Here is a 13632-nt window from a genome sequence, read left to right as displayed (position 1 = left end):
CCTATACTTAACATTGAGGCAGGAACGCATACACAATCCAAAAAATGCCTCACCCAGGCATTTTTCGTTTCTGCAAAACGCCTCCCGCTCTGGTGTGCACCACCCCATTGAGATACATTGACCAAGCAGATCCGCAGCCGCAAGCGGATCTGAAAACGCCCAAAAAGCCGCTCGGTGTGCACCAGCCCTAAGTGTATGTCTCTACCAGCTTTGCACATCTAGAGATTGAAATCCTTGCCCATCCTTCTTTGCAAAACAGCTCCAGCTCAGTCAGATTAGATGGACAGTGTTTGTGAACAGCAGTTTTCAGATCTTGCCACAGATTCTCGATTGGATTTAGATCTGGACTTTGACTGGGCCATTCTAACACATGGATATGTTTTGTTTTAAACCATTCCATTGTTGCCCTGGCTTTATGTTTAGGGTCATTGTCCTGCTGGAAGGTGAACCTCCGCCCCAGTCTCAAGTCCCAGTGGGGCAGCACGGTGGCGTAGTGGTTAGCTCTCTCGCCTTGCAGCACTGGGTCCCTGGTTCGAATCCCAGCCAGGGCATTATCTGCAAAGAGTTTGTATGTTCTCTCCGTGTCTGCGTGGGTTTCCTCCGGGCACTCCGGTTTCCTCCCACATTCCAAAAACATACGGATAAGTTAATTGGCTCCCCCTAAAAAAAAGTCACCATGGGCCCCTTGACTGCATTTCTGATCAGCGCTCTCCTTGTTCGGCCTGTGAGTTTAGGTGGACAGCCTTGTCTTGGTAGGTTTACAGTTGTGCCTAGAGATGGGCCGAACGGTTCGCCGGCGAACGGTTCCACGCGAACTTCGGTGGTTCGCGTTCGCGTCCCGCTGGCGAACCTTTGCGGAAGTTCGGTTCGCCCCATAATGCACCTTGAGGGTCAACTTTGACCCTCTACATCACAGTCAGCAGGCCCAGTGTAGCCAATTAGGCTACACTAGCCCCTGGAGCCCCACCCCCCCTTATATAAGGCAGGCAGCGGCGGCCATTACGGTTACTCGTGTGCTGCCTGCGTTAGTGAGAGTAGGGTGAGCTGCTGCAGACTGTCTCTCAGGGAAAGATCAGTTAGGCTTAACTTGTTCCTGTCTGGCTGCATACCTGTTCTGTGAACCCACCACTGCATACCTGTGCTGTGAACCCACCACTGCATACCTGTGCTGTGAACCCACCACTGCATACCTGTTCAGTGAACCCACCACTGCATAACTGTTCTGTGAACCCACCACTGCATACCTATTCAGTGAACCCACCACTGCATACCTGTTCAGTGAACCCACCACTGCATACCTGTGCTGTGAACCCACCACTGCATACCTGTGCTGTGAACCCACCACTGCATACCTGTGCTGTGAACCCACCACTGCATACCTGTGCTGTGAACCCACCACTGCATACCTGTTCAGTGAACCCACCACTGCATACCTGTGCTGTGAACCCACCACTGCATACCTGTTCTGTGAACCCACCACTGCATACCTGTGCTGTGAACCCACCACTGCATACCTGTTCTGTGAACCCACCACTGCATACCTGTTCTGTGAACCCACCACTGCATACCTGTTCAGTGAACCCACCACTGCATACCTGTTCAGTGAACCCGCCACTGCATACCTGTTCTGTTCAGTGGACACGCCACTGTATACCTGTTTAGTGAACCCGCCACTGCATACCTGTTGTGTTCAGTGAACCTGCCACTGCATACCTGTTCTGTGAACCCGCCACTGTATACCTGTTCTGTTCAGTGAACCCGCCACTGTATACCTGTTCAGTGAACCTGCCACTGTATACCTGTACTGTTCAGTGAACCCGCCACTGCATACCTGTTCAGTGAACCCGCCACTGTATACCTGTACTGTTCAGTGAACCCGCCACTGCATACCTGTTCTGTGAACCCACCACTGCATACCTGTTCAGTGAACCCGCCACTGTATACCTGTACTGTTCAGTGAACCCGCCACTGCATACCTGTTCTGTTCAGTGAACCTGCCACTGTATACCTGTACTGTTCAGTGAACCCGCCACTGCATACCTGTTCTGTGAACCCACCACTGCATACCTGTTCAGTGAACCCACCACTGCATACCTGTTGTGTTCAGTGAACCCGCCACTGCATACCTGTTCTGTTCAGTGGACCCGCCACTGTATACCTGTTTAGTGAACCCGCCACTGCATACCTGTTCAGTGAACCCGCCACTGCATACCTGTTGTGTTCAGTGAACCCGCCACTGTATACCTGTTCTGTGAACCCACCACTGCATACCTGTTCTGTGAACCCACCACTGCATACCTGTTCTGTGAACCCACCACTGCATACCTGTTCAGTGAACCCGCCACTGCATACCTGTTCTGTTCAGTGGACCCGCCACTGTATACCTGTTTAGTGAACCCGCCACTGCATACCTGTTGTGTTCAGTGAACCTGACACTGCATACCTGTTCTGTGAACCCGCCACTGTATACCTGTTCTGTTCAGTGAACCCACCACTGTATACCTGTACTGTTCAGTGAACCCGCCACTGCATACCTCTTTAGTGAACCAGCCACTGTATACCTGTACTGTTCAGTGAACCCGCCACTGCATACCTGTTCTGTGAACCCACCACTGCATACCTGTTCAGTGAACCCGCCACTGCATACCTGTTCTGTTCAGTGGACCCGCCACTGTATACCTGTTTAGTAAACCCGCCACTGCATACCTGTTCAGTGAACCCGCCACTGTATACCTGTACTGTTCAGTGAACCCGCCACTGCATACCTGTTCAGTGAACCCGCCACTGTATACCTGTACTGTTCAGTGAACCCGCCACTGTATACCTGTTCTGTTCAGTGAACCCGCCACTGTATACCTGTTCAGTGAACCCGCCACTGCATACCTGTTGTGTTCAGTGAACCCGCCACTGTATACCTGTTCTGTGAACCCACCACTGCATACCTGTTCAGTGAACCCACCACTGCATACCTGTTGTGTTCAGTGAACCCGCCACTGCATACCTGTTCTGTTCAGTGGACCCGCCACTGTATACCTGTTTAGTGAACCCGCCACTGCATACCTGTTCAGTGAACCCGCCACTGCATACCTGTTGTGTTCAGTGAACCCGCCACTGTATACCTGTACTGTTCAGTGAACCCGCCACTGCATACCTGTTCAGTGAACCCGCCACTGTATACCTGTACTGTTCAGTGAACCCGCCACTGCATACCTGTTCAGTGAACCCGTCACTGTATACCTGTACTGTTCAGTGAACCCGCCACTGTATACCTGTTCTCTTCAGTGAACCCGCCACTGTATACCTGTTCAGTGAACCCGCCACTGCATACCTGTTGTGTTCAGTGAACCCGCCACTGTACACCTGTACTGTTCATTGAACCTGCCACTGCATACCTGTTCTGTTCAGTGAACCCACCACATCAGTGCGCATACCTGTGCAGTTAAGTGACCCCACCTACCTACGTGAGTGCACGCATTGTGATATACCACTCCGTGCATACCCGATATGGACAAAACAGGTAGAGGAAGAGGTAGTGCCAGAGCCAGAGGAAGGCCACCCGGCAGGTCTGCGCGAGGTCGTGTAAATGTAATTTCTTGTGGACCTGGCCCACAGTACAGTGCTCGGAAGAAGGCACGTCCCATCACCTCCCAAGATTGTCAGGACGTGGTTGAGTATTTAGCGACACAGAACACCTCATCTTTCTCAGCCACCAGCGCTACTACTAGCACCACTTCCGCTGCATTTGACACTTCGCAAGAATTATTTAGTGGTGAAATCACTGATGCACAGCCATTGTTGTTACAGCCAGATGAATTTTCACCAGCTCATATGTCTGCGTTACGCGGCAACACTATGGATGTAACGTGTAAGGAGGATGAAGGACCTACTGATGGTGCATGTTTGGATTTTTCTGAGTCAAGCGAAGCTGGGCAGGATGATTACGATGATGACGATGATAGGGATCCTCTGTATGTTCCCAATAGAGGAGATGAAGAGGGGGACAGTTCAGAGGGGGAGTCAGAGAGTAGTAGGAGGAGAGAAGTTGCTGAAAGAAGCTGGGGCAGCTCTTCGTCAGAAACAGCTGGTGGCAGAGTCCGGCACCATGTATCGCCACCTATGTACAGCCAGCCAACTTGCCCTTCAGCATCAGCTGCTGAGGTCCCCATAGTGCCCACATCCCAGGGTGGCTCAGCGGTGTGGAAATTTTTTAATGTGTGTGCCTCAGATCGGACCAAAGCCATCTGTTCGCTCTGCCAACAAAAATTGAGCCGTGGAAAGGCCAACACTCACGTAGGGACAAGTGCCTTACGAAGGCACCTGGAGAAAAGGCACAAACAGCAATGGGATGGCCACCTGAGCAAAAGCAGCAGCAGCACACAAAAGCAAAGCCACCCTCCTTCTCCTCTTCCTCCTCCATCAGGTGCATTATCTGCTTCTGCCGCTTTCTCCCTTCCACCTTCACAGGCACCCTCCTCCACTCCGCCTCTGCCCTTGAGCGGTTCCTGCTCGTCTGCCCACAGCAGCAGTCAGGTGTCCGTGAAGGAAATGTTTGAGCGGAAGAAGCCAATTTCGGCCAGTCACCCCCTTGCCCAGCGTCTGACAGCTGGCGTGGCGGAACTGTTAGCTCGGCAGCTGTTACCATACCGGCTGGTGGACTCTGAGGCCTTCCGTAAATTTGTGGCCATCGGAACACCGCAGTGGAAGATGCCAGGCCGCACTTATTTTTCGAGAAAGGCCATACCCCAACTGCACCGTGAAGTTGAGAGGCAAGTGGTGTCATCTCTTGCGAAGAGCGTTGGGTCAAGGGTACACCTGACCACGGATGCCTGGTCTGCCAAGCACGGGCAGGGCCGCTACATTACGTACACAGCCCATTGGGTGAACCTGGTGGTGAACGATGGCAAGCAGGGCGCAGCGGACCAAATTGTGACACCTCCACGGCTTGCAGGCAGGCCTCCTGCCACTTCCTCTCCTCCTGCTACATGCTCTTCGCTGTCCTCCTCCTCCTTGGCTGAGTGGCAGTTCCGCAGGGCCTATGCTGCATGCCAGGTAAGACGGTGTCACGCCATCTTAGACATGTCTTGTCTCAAAGCGGAGAGTCACACTGGAGTAGCTCTCCTGGCTGCTCTTAAGAAACAGGTGGATAAGTGGCTGACCCCGCACCACCTGGAGATAGGCAACGTGGTGTGCGACAACGGCAGCAATCTGCTTTCCGCTTTGCATATGGGGAAGCTGACACACATACCCTGCATGGCACATGTCATGAATCTAGTGGTTCAAAGATTTGTGGCAAAGTACCCTGGCTTAGCGGATGTCCTGAAGCAGGCCAGGAAGTTCTGTGGGCATTTGAGGCGGTCTTACACAGCCATGGCACGCTTTGCGGAAATTCAGCGCAAAAACAACATGCCGGTGAGACGCCTCATTTGCGATAGCCCGACTCGCTGGAACTCGACCCTGCTCATGTTCTCCCGCCTGCTAGAACAGAAGAAAGCCGTCACCCACTGCCTCTACAACTACAGTAGAATGAAACAGTCTGGGAAGATGGGGATGTTCTGGCCCGACAACTGGACACTGATGAAAAATGCATGCAGGCTCATGCGGCCGTTTGAGGAGGTGACCAACCTGGTGAGCCGCAGTGAGGGCACCATCAGCGACTTAATTCCCTACGCTTACTTCTTGGAGCGTGCTGTGCGTAGAGTGGCGGATGAAGCTGTGAATGAGCGTGACCAGGAACCGTTACGGCAGGAACAGGCATGGGACCAATTTTCATCAGACCCAGCTGTTTCCTCAACACCTGCGGCAGCACAGAGGGGGGAGGAGGAAGAAGAAGAGAAGTCGTGTGCAGAAGACGAGTCAGACTCAGAGGATGATGAGCAAGGTGTTTCTTTGGGGGAGGAGGAGGAGGAGGAGGGGACAGCGGCAGGAGAACAACCGCAGCAGGCGTCGCAGGGGGCTTGTGCTGCTCAACCGTCCCATGGTATTGTTCGCGGCTGGGGGGAGGAGGTTGACTTACCTGACGTCACTGAGGAAGAGCAAGAGGAGATGGAGGGTACTGGATCCGACTTTGTGCAGATGTCGTCTTTTATGTTGTCCTGCCTGTTGAGGGACCCCCGTATAAAAAACCTCAAGGGGAGTGAGCTGTACTGGGTGGCCACACTACTAGACCCTCGGTACAGGCACAAAGTGGCGGACCTGTTACCAACTCACCGGAAGGTGGAAAGGATGCAGCACATGCAGAACCAGCTGTCAACTATGCTTTACAATGCCTTTAAGGGTGATGTGACAGCACAACGCCAGCAAGGTACCACTGCCACTAATCCTCCTCCCGTGTCCACGCAGTCAAAGACAGGACGCTCCAGCGATCTCATGGTGATGTCGGACATGTGGACGTTCTTTAGTCCAACGCCTCGCCGTAGCCCTTCCGGATCCACCCTCCACCAACGCCTGGAACGGCAGGTAGCCGACTACCTGGCCCTAAGTGTGGATGTAGACACTGCTGTGAACAGCGATGAGGAACCCTTGAACTACTGGGTGCGCAGGCTTGACCTGTGGCCAGAGCTGTCCCAATTTGCCATCCAACTTCTCTCCTGCCCTGCCGCAAGCGTCCTGTCAGAAAGGACCTTCAGCGCAGCTGGAGGCATTGTCACAGAGAAGAGAAGTCGCCTAAGTCACAAAAGTGTTAAGTACCTCACCTTTATCAAAATGAATGAGGCATGGATCCCGGAGGGCTGCTGCCCGCCCCAAGACTAAGTCAGTCCCCGCACACACAGCATCTCTGCCTGCACGCCGTGTGACTGGCTGCCTGGGCTGCCCCAAGAAGACTAAGTCGCTCCCAGTCCCTCCACACAGCATGTCTGCCTGCAGGCCGCTTGACTACCTTCTCCACCACCACCAACAGGGTCCGGGACTCCAGGCGGATTGCTGAATTTTTTAGGCCGCTGCTAGCAGCGGCAGCTGTAATAATTTTTCTGGTGCGTGTACATGACTGCCTAATTTTTCTGGCTGCACTGCGGGCAGCTGCAACAACAAAAGAAAAGGCATGTACATGCGCCCATTCCCCTTCGTGATCATTACCTTGCCCTGGTGAAGGGGCTTGCGTATCACAATGAAGCAATGACCGGCGCATAGATGAGTGTCTCGGGGGGCACACAAAAGATAATAAGGTCGTTGCTTCATTGTGGTCAGACCAAATTTGATCAGCTGGACAGTCACTGTTCTGTCATTCAGCTACATCAGCCAGGAGACCATATGGGCTGTAAAGCCACCAAAACATGCACTCTCGCCATGGTGCGCACCAGTCCAGCACGGCCGTCACTACACAAACAGCTGTTTGCGGTGTGTTACACGGTGAGTTTGTTGTGTCAGTGTGAAGCAGTACCTTAATTACACTACCTGATTGATGTATACACATGCAAGATGTTTTAAAGCACTTTAGGCCTGTCATTTAGCATTCAATGTGATTTCTGCCCTTAAAACGCTGCTTTGCGTCAAATCCAGATTTTTCCTGGGGACTTTTGGCGTGTATCCCACTCCGCCATGCCCCCCTCCAGGTGTTAGACCCCTTGAAACATCTTTTCCATCACTTTCGTGGCCAGCATAATTTTTTTTTTTTGCAAAGTTCGCATTCCCATTGAAGTCTATTGCGGTTCGCGAACTTTAACGCGAACCGAACCTTCCGCGGAAGTTCGCGAACCCGGTTCGCGAACCTAAAATCGGAGGTTCGGCCCAACTCTAGTTGTGCCATACTCCTTCCATTTCTGAATGATCGCTTGAACAGTGCTCCATGGGATGTTCAAGGCTTTGGAAATCTTTTTGTAGCCTAAGCCTGCTTTAAATTTCTCAATAACTTGATCCCTAACCTGTCTTGTGTGTTCTTTGGACTTCACGGTGTTGTTGCTCCCAATATTCTCTTAGACAACCTCTGAGGCCCTCACAGAGCAGCTGTATTTGCACTGACAATAGATTACACACAGGTGCACTCTATTTAGGCATTAGCACTCATCAGGCAGTGTCTATAGGCAACTGACTGCACTCAGATCAAAGAGGCCCGAATAATTATGCACACACCACTTTGCAATTATTTATTTGTAAAAAATGTTTGGAATCATGTATGATTTTCATTCCACTTTTCATGTGTACACCACTTTGTGTTGGTCTTTCATGTGGATTTCCAATAAAATTGATTCATGTTTGTGGCAGTAATATGACAAAATGTGTAAAACTTCAAGGGGGCCGAATACTTTTGCAACCCACCGTATAGGCCCCGAACGGCGTCTTCCTGCTTTGGACATCATTTATAGCTTTGGGGCAACTCAATTAGCACTACTGCTTTGACGGTTTACGGTATGACGAAGCCAGATTATCCAGCGAAACTTGTCGGCTTGAGGCAGTACAGCTCTATGCTACACCAGCCCCAATCTTCTACATGACCTGCCAATTTGGCATTCTCATTTCACAAACACTGGTCTCCATGACCACAGGATGTCCTGACTACATGGATAACCAATACAGGAAACTGTAAGCTAACGTCTGACTGTGTACACTAGTACATGTGTTCACTGTTTTCATGTCGACATCACATGGAGCCCGACTTGATTCATATTGGAACTCATATTGACATCAATAGTAACTTTATCACTCCTTTGGAAGTATGGCCTTTGGCTGTATACCTACAACCTCTGAATATACAGGTATGACTTTGCTATCTGTGGATTACACCTGCAATATACCCCTATGCATCCATCCTTGAAGTAACAACTGTGCACTTTTATATCTACACTTGGAGTCAATGATGTGAAACTGCATAAACTTATATTGAGAAACTATTTCCACTGGGAAGTATTGATTTGCATCTGCACAAAGGCCTTCCAACTTTTTGAGATGAGAAAGAGGGACACTTTCAGACACGCCCCTGCCACACCTCTAACCACACCCCTTCACACCTCTAGCCACGCATACCACTAAAAATTAATGAGCAAAATATGTAATTTTAGAATTCAGACCTCACTGGTCCTTTATATCATCACTAGTTTTTCTGTATATTACAATTTGAAATTAAGAAATATATCAATTTAAATGATGGAAATAAAGTTTGGAGCCAATTGAACACATTTTTCAGTAGAAAAACATATATATTTACTTAAATCTGTATATCAGTCCTGAAGAGTAACAAATGAGGGAGAAAGAGGGGCAGAAGGATTTGGTTTCCAAAGAGGGACTGTCCTTCCAAAAGACGGACAGTTGGAAGCTGTGATATTAATCAATAGGCCTATTGCATACGTTGATATTTACAATATACAGTATGCTGGAAGCGTAGTACAAGTTGCACTGAGCTGTTACTGGCTACTAAACCGTCATTACTTTCAACGTGATATATATACATATATATATATATATATACTAGAAATAAGCCCGTCCGTTAAACAACGGGCACTAGGGCTCGGCCGCAACCCCCCTCACTTCCTTCTCCCAGCTTACCTATGCAAAACTGCTGCAACTGCCGTGCTTCCTAGTGCACGGGCGCATGGTCACGCTCCTCCAAAATGCGCACACAGCCGCCTGCCCCCTTCACCCGTCCTCCTGTTGTCCCAACTACACACATGTGCACTGGCACAAATGCATGGACACAGGGACATGATAGGACGGAGGGACCCAAGGGTTTTATTATATAGGATGACGGTATGAAGGGTCTGGCAGGCAGCAGTGGACGGCGGCGTGGGAGCAATCCGTGCACATGGGGCTGGAGGAAGCCCCAGGTATGTATAAATCTTTTTCTCCCATCTCTGGTTTCCTTTAAGGCCTCATTTTCAGCAGCTTGCTGCTGCCTGGTAACTGCTCACTGCCACCCGGTAACTGCTTGTTGAGCACACAGTTCAACTGCCCGCGGAATTGAGCCCTAACACAGTTTATTGTATATGTTATGGCCAAAATCAGAAATTGGCCAAACTGGGAATTGGCTGGCCATTTCTAGAACTGGACGATTTGACGTCGGCCAAAGTCCAAAATGCTGGGGATTTCTGACATTGGCCAGCCAGTTTGCAACATCCACGGTCCTATACAACACCATGAATGGCACTTGGAAATTCCTTTCTGCTCTGAAAGATACACAACAGCATAATGACCTTTACAGAAAAACATTTCTTTGCTACAGCTAACAAATCAGCAGTGTGCCTACTTCCTGATTTCATGGAAGCAGACATATTGTTAACATCCTGTGCTTTCAAATTAGCTGCTCTACTGTGGCAGTCAGGTGACACAGGGTAGAGATAAAATTACAGTGGTGATTAGTCACAGATGAGGGAGGGGTGCATGCCTGGGGGTGCTTTGCTGGGCACTTTGCATGGCTGGGGGTGCTTTGCTGGGATCTTTGTATAGTTGGGGGGCTTTGCTGGGTGCTTTGCATGGCTGGGGGGCATTGCTGGGCGCTTTGTATGGCTGGGGGTGCTTTGCTGGGCGCTTTGCATGGCTGGGGGGCTTTGCTGGGCGCTTTGTATAGCTGGGGGTGTTTTGCTGGGTGCTTAGCATGGCTGGGGGGCTTTGCTGGGTGCTTTGCATGGCTGGAGGGCTTTTCTGGGTGCCTTGCATGGCTGGGGTGCTTTTGCTGGGCGCTTTGCATGGCTGTGAGGATTTGCTGAGCACTTTGCATGGCTGGCAGTGCTTTGCTGGGCACTTTGCATGGCTGGGGGTGCTTTGCTGGGCACTTTGCAAGGCTGGGGGTGCTTTTCTGGGGGCTTTGCATGGCTGGGGGCTGCCAGCGCTACTTACAGACCTGAGATCAGGCCGACCAGAGATGCGGAGAGAGGCAGAGCAGCACGCATGCTACATGCCCGGACCCGTACACTTCAATGACATCACTTCCGCAGTGAAGTGTTCGCGTCCTGCGAGTCGCGTGTGTGATGATATGCCCCCCCCCGGTCTGGTCGCCCTGATCTGAGGTCTGAGTAGAGCGATAGCGGGGAAGAGGTGAGCGGGAGTTCGAGCCACATTTAGCCACAACGCATTCTGGCCGGACAAAGTCTGCAGTAAAAGTCTATTTTGCACATTAGTTTTAACCAGCCAGAACCCCGAAGTGGCCAGACTTCGGGTTCTGGCCATAACATATACACCCTTATGTCAGTTGCGTTGCAGAATGCTTGTCAGCGTATTGCCCATACAAAACTATGTGCCTGTTCACACTTCCTCATTGCAACCAGGTCCAGATTACATCACAGGAGCCTATAGGGACAGATGTCCTGGCACCCAAGACTTCGCTCTTCATGAGCCTACAAACACCCAAACCGCACTGCAAGTGTGCTGGCTGGCCCAGCTGTCACTTCTCCTTTAGGCCTCTTTTCCACAAGCAGTTGAATTGTGTGCTCAGCAAGCAGTTACCAGGCAGCAGTGATCAGTTACCAGGCAGCAGTGCACAGTTGCCAGACAGCAGCAAGCAGTTGCCAGGCAGCAGCAAGCAGTTGTAAGAGTTTGAGAGGCATTTCACTGCCTATCAACTGCTCGTGGAAAAGAGGCCTTAGTTGCCTTGCCTGTCATGGGTAGCTACAGGTGCCCCATACTATTAGGTAGCCAGACCGATCCTCGGTATTAACCACTTGATAACCCACCCTTTACCCCCCCTTAAGGACCAGCGCTGTTTTGAGTGATCTGTGCTTGGTGGGCTGTGCAGCCCCCAGCACAGATCAGGTTGCAGGCAGAGAGATCAGATTGCCCCCCGTTTTTCCCCCCTATGGGGATGATGTGCAGGGGGGGTCTGATCTCTCCTGCCTGCCTGGGTGTTGCGGGGGGGGCACCTCAAAGCCCCCCTCCGCGGCGAAATCCTCCCCCTCCCTCTCCTACCTGGCCCCCCCGGCGATCGAGGCTGCACAGGACGCTATCCGTCCTGTGCAGCCAGTGACGGGACGTCCCCTGTCACATGGCGGCGATCCCCGGCCGCTGATTGGCCGGGGATCGCCGATCTGCCTTACAGCGCCGTACAATGTAAACAAAGCGGATTATTTCCGCTTGTGTTTACATTTAGCCTGCGAACCGCCATCGGCGGCCCGCAGGCTATTCACGGAGCCCCCTGCCGTGATTTGACAGGAAGCAGCCGCTCGCGCGAGCGGCTGCTTCCTAATTAATCAGCCTGCAGCTGGCGACGCAGTACTGCGTCGCTGGTCCTGCAGCTGCCACTTTGCCGACGCACGGTATAAGCGTGCGGTCGGCAAGTGGTTAAGTAGCTACAGGTGCCCCCAAGTATTAGGTAGCTAGAGGTGCTCCTGACTGAAGGGAGATCCAGGCAGTGGAATGTCGACACTTCGGTGAGTAACCTTTCATTTGCACTCCGCTCGGAACTCTGCATAGGTAAGGTGGGAGAGGGGCACTTGGGTAGGGCAGTGAGCCACCTTTCCATCAGGCGCTTGCAGGCACGTGCCTACAGTGCCTTATGGTAAATCTGGCCATGATTGTAACAGATTGTGTTATTCTAACTCCCTGCATACAGGCTTTGAATTAACATGTATGGTATAATGCACACAGAGTCCATTGTAGTTCATACACATTATAAAAGATGCGTTATGTAACGCGAACATTGTGATTCCAGCCATCGAGGTGGACTACATCCATCCTCACTAGTGCTTTCAATGAAAAAAAGACCACTACATAATTGATGTTTTGCAAAAGACAAAAAAAAGGGTGTCCTACGTGTTCTGCTTCTACATCAAGCACTGCCTGCTACTGGGTAATCTCTCGTTAGAGACACAATAGCGGGCAACAGTGTTACTGTCCGTTGTAGTCACACAGGAACCAACGGATACCACATAATGGACAGACACAGAGGATAGTACGTAGGATAGTATGTGGAATTTGCTCTGGCCATCCAAGTTGCTAGCGCCTAACCTAATACTTTTGTTTTCTTAAACACCATTAGTGTCAGAGTTCGTTATATCCAGCTGGGGGAAACCTACATATTTTCTCATGTTTGATAATTTAAAAAAAAAAATCTTTCTGGGTGACACTGGGTACATAAGCATCAGGGGCGTTGCTAGGATCCTCAGAGATCCGGGGCACTTTTGGGCACTTCAGACGGACAATGGGTGTGGCCATGCACCAAAATGTGGGTGTGGCCATGGGTGGAGCCAAATTTACATGCACTTAACAGCGGTCTAAGCAGGCCTGCCGAACATAATTTTGGCTGAAACGTCCCTCTCCATTAATAAAAACAAATGCGTATCAAAAAAAAAAAGGCAGTGTCACTTAAACATAACTCGGCAGCAGGGGCGTTTCTAGGGTCCTTGGAGATCGGGGGCACCTGTGGGCACCAGGCGGGGAGGTATATGCGGCAAAAAATGGGCGTGGCCATGCGGTGAGTGGGCATGGCCATGGGTGGGGCCAAATGTACATGAACTTAGCAGCGGTGTAAGCTACAGATAACGGGCCTGCCCATCGAAATATTGGATGGAGCCCCCTGTCCTTTATTTGGATAATTTACAATCAGTATAGGCATAGATCAAAGATGTATACGCACATACAATTTTGATTGGTCAATCACTGACCCCCAATTTTACCACCCCCGTGCAGTAAGTGGGCCAACAGACAATACATTTTATGAACAGAGCTAAAATTGGCTAATCAAAATTGTATGTGTGTACCAGGCTTTACAGC

General features: G+C 50.9%; 1 protein-coding gene across 2 annotated transcripts in view; it reads right to left on the bottom strand.

Annotated features, from left to right (window-relative positions):
* GABRD (gamma-aminobutyric acid type A receptor subunit delta) overlaps positions 1–13632 on the bottom strand; it is a 101328-nt gene that overhangs the window by 43619 nt on the left and 44077 nt on the right. Inside the window, exon 1 of one of the 2 annotated variants that reach the window (XM_068240657.1) lies at positions 9478–9576. The exons of the other annotated variant lie outside the window; for it this stretch is intronic. The gene's annotated coding sequence lies outside the window, so the exon portion shown is untranslated. Of the gene's footprint in view, positions 1–9477; positions 9577–13632 lie in introns of those variants that run through there. 2 annotated transcript variants of the gene reach the window in all.

This window comes from Hyperolius riggenbachi, chromosome 6, assembly GCF_040937935.1.
Source record: "Hyperolius riggenbachi isolate aHypRig1 chromosome 6, aHypRig1.pri, whole genome shotgun sequence".
NCBI lineage: Eukaryota > Metazoa > Chordata > Amphibia > Anura > Hyperoliidae > Hyperolius > Hyperolius riggenbachi.
The sequence above is the reverse complement of the archived record's forward strand: the minus strand, read 5'-3'. Positions and strand labels throughout refer to the sequence as shown.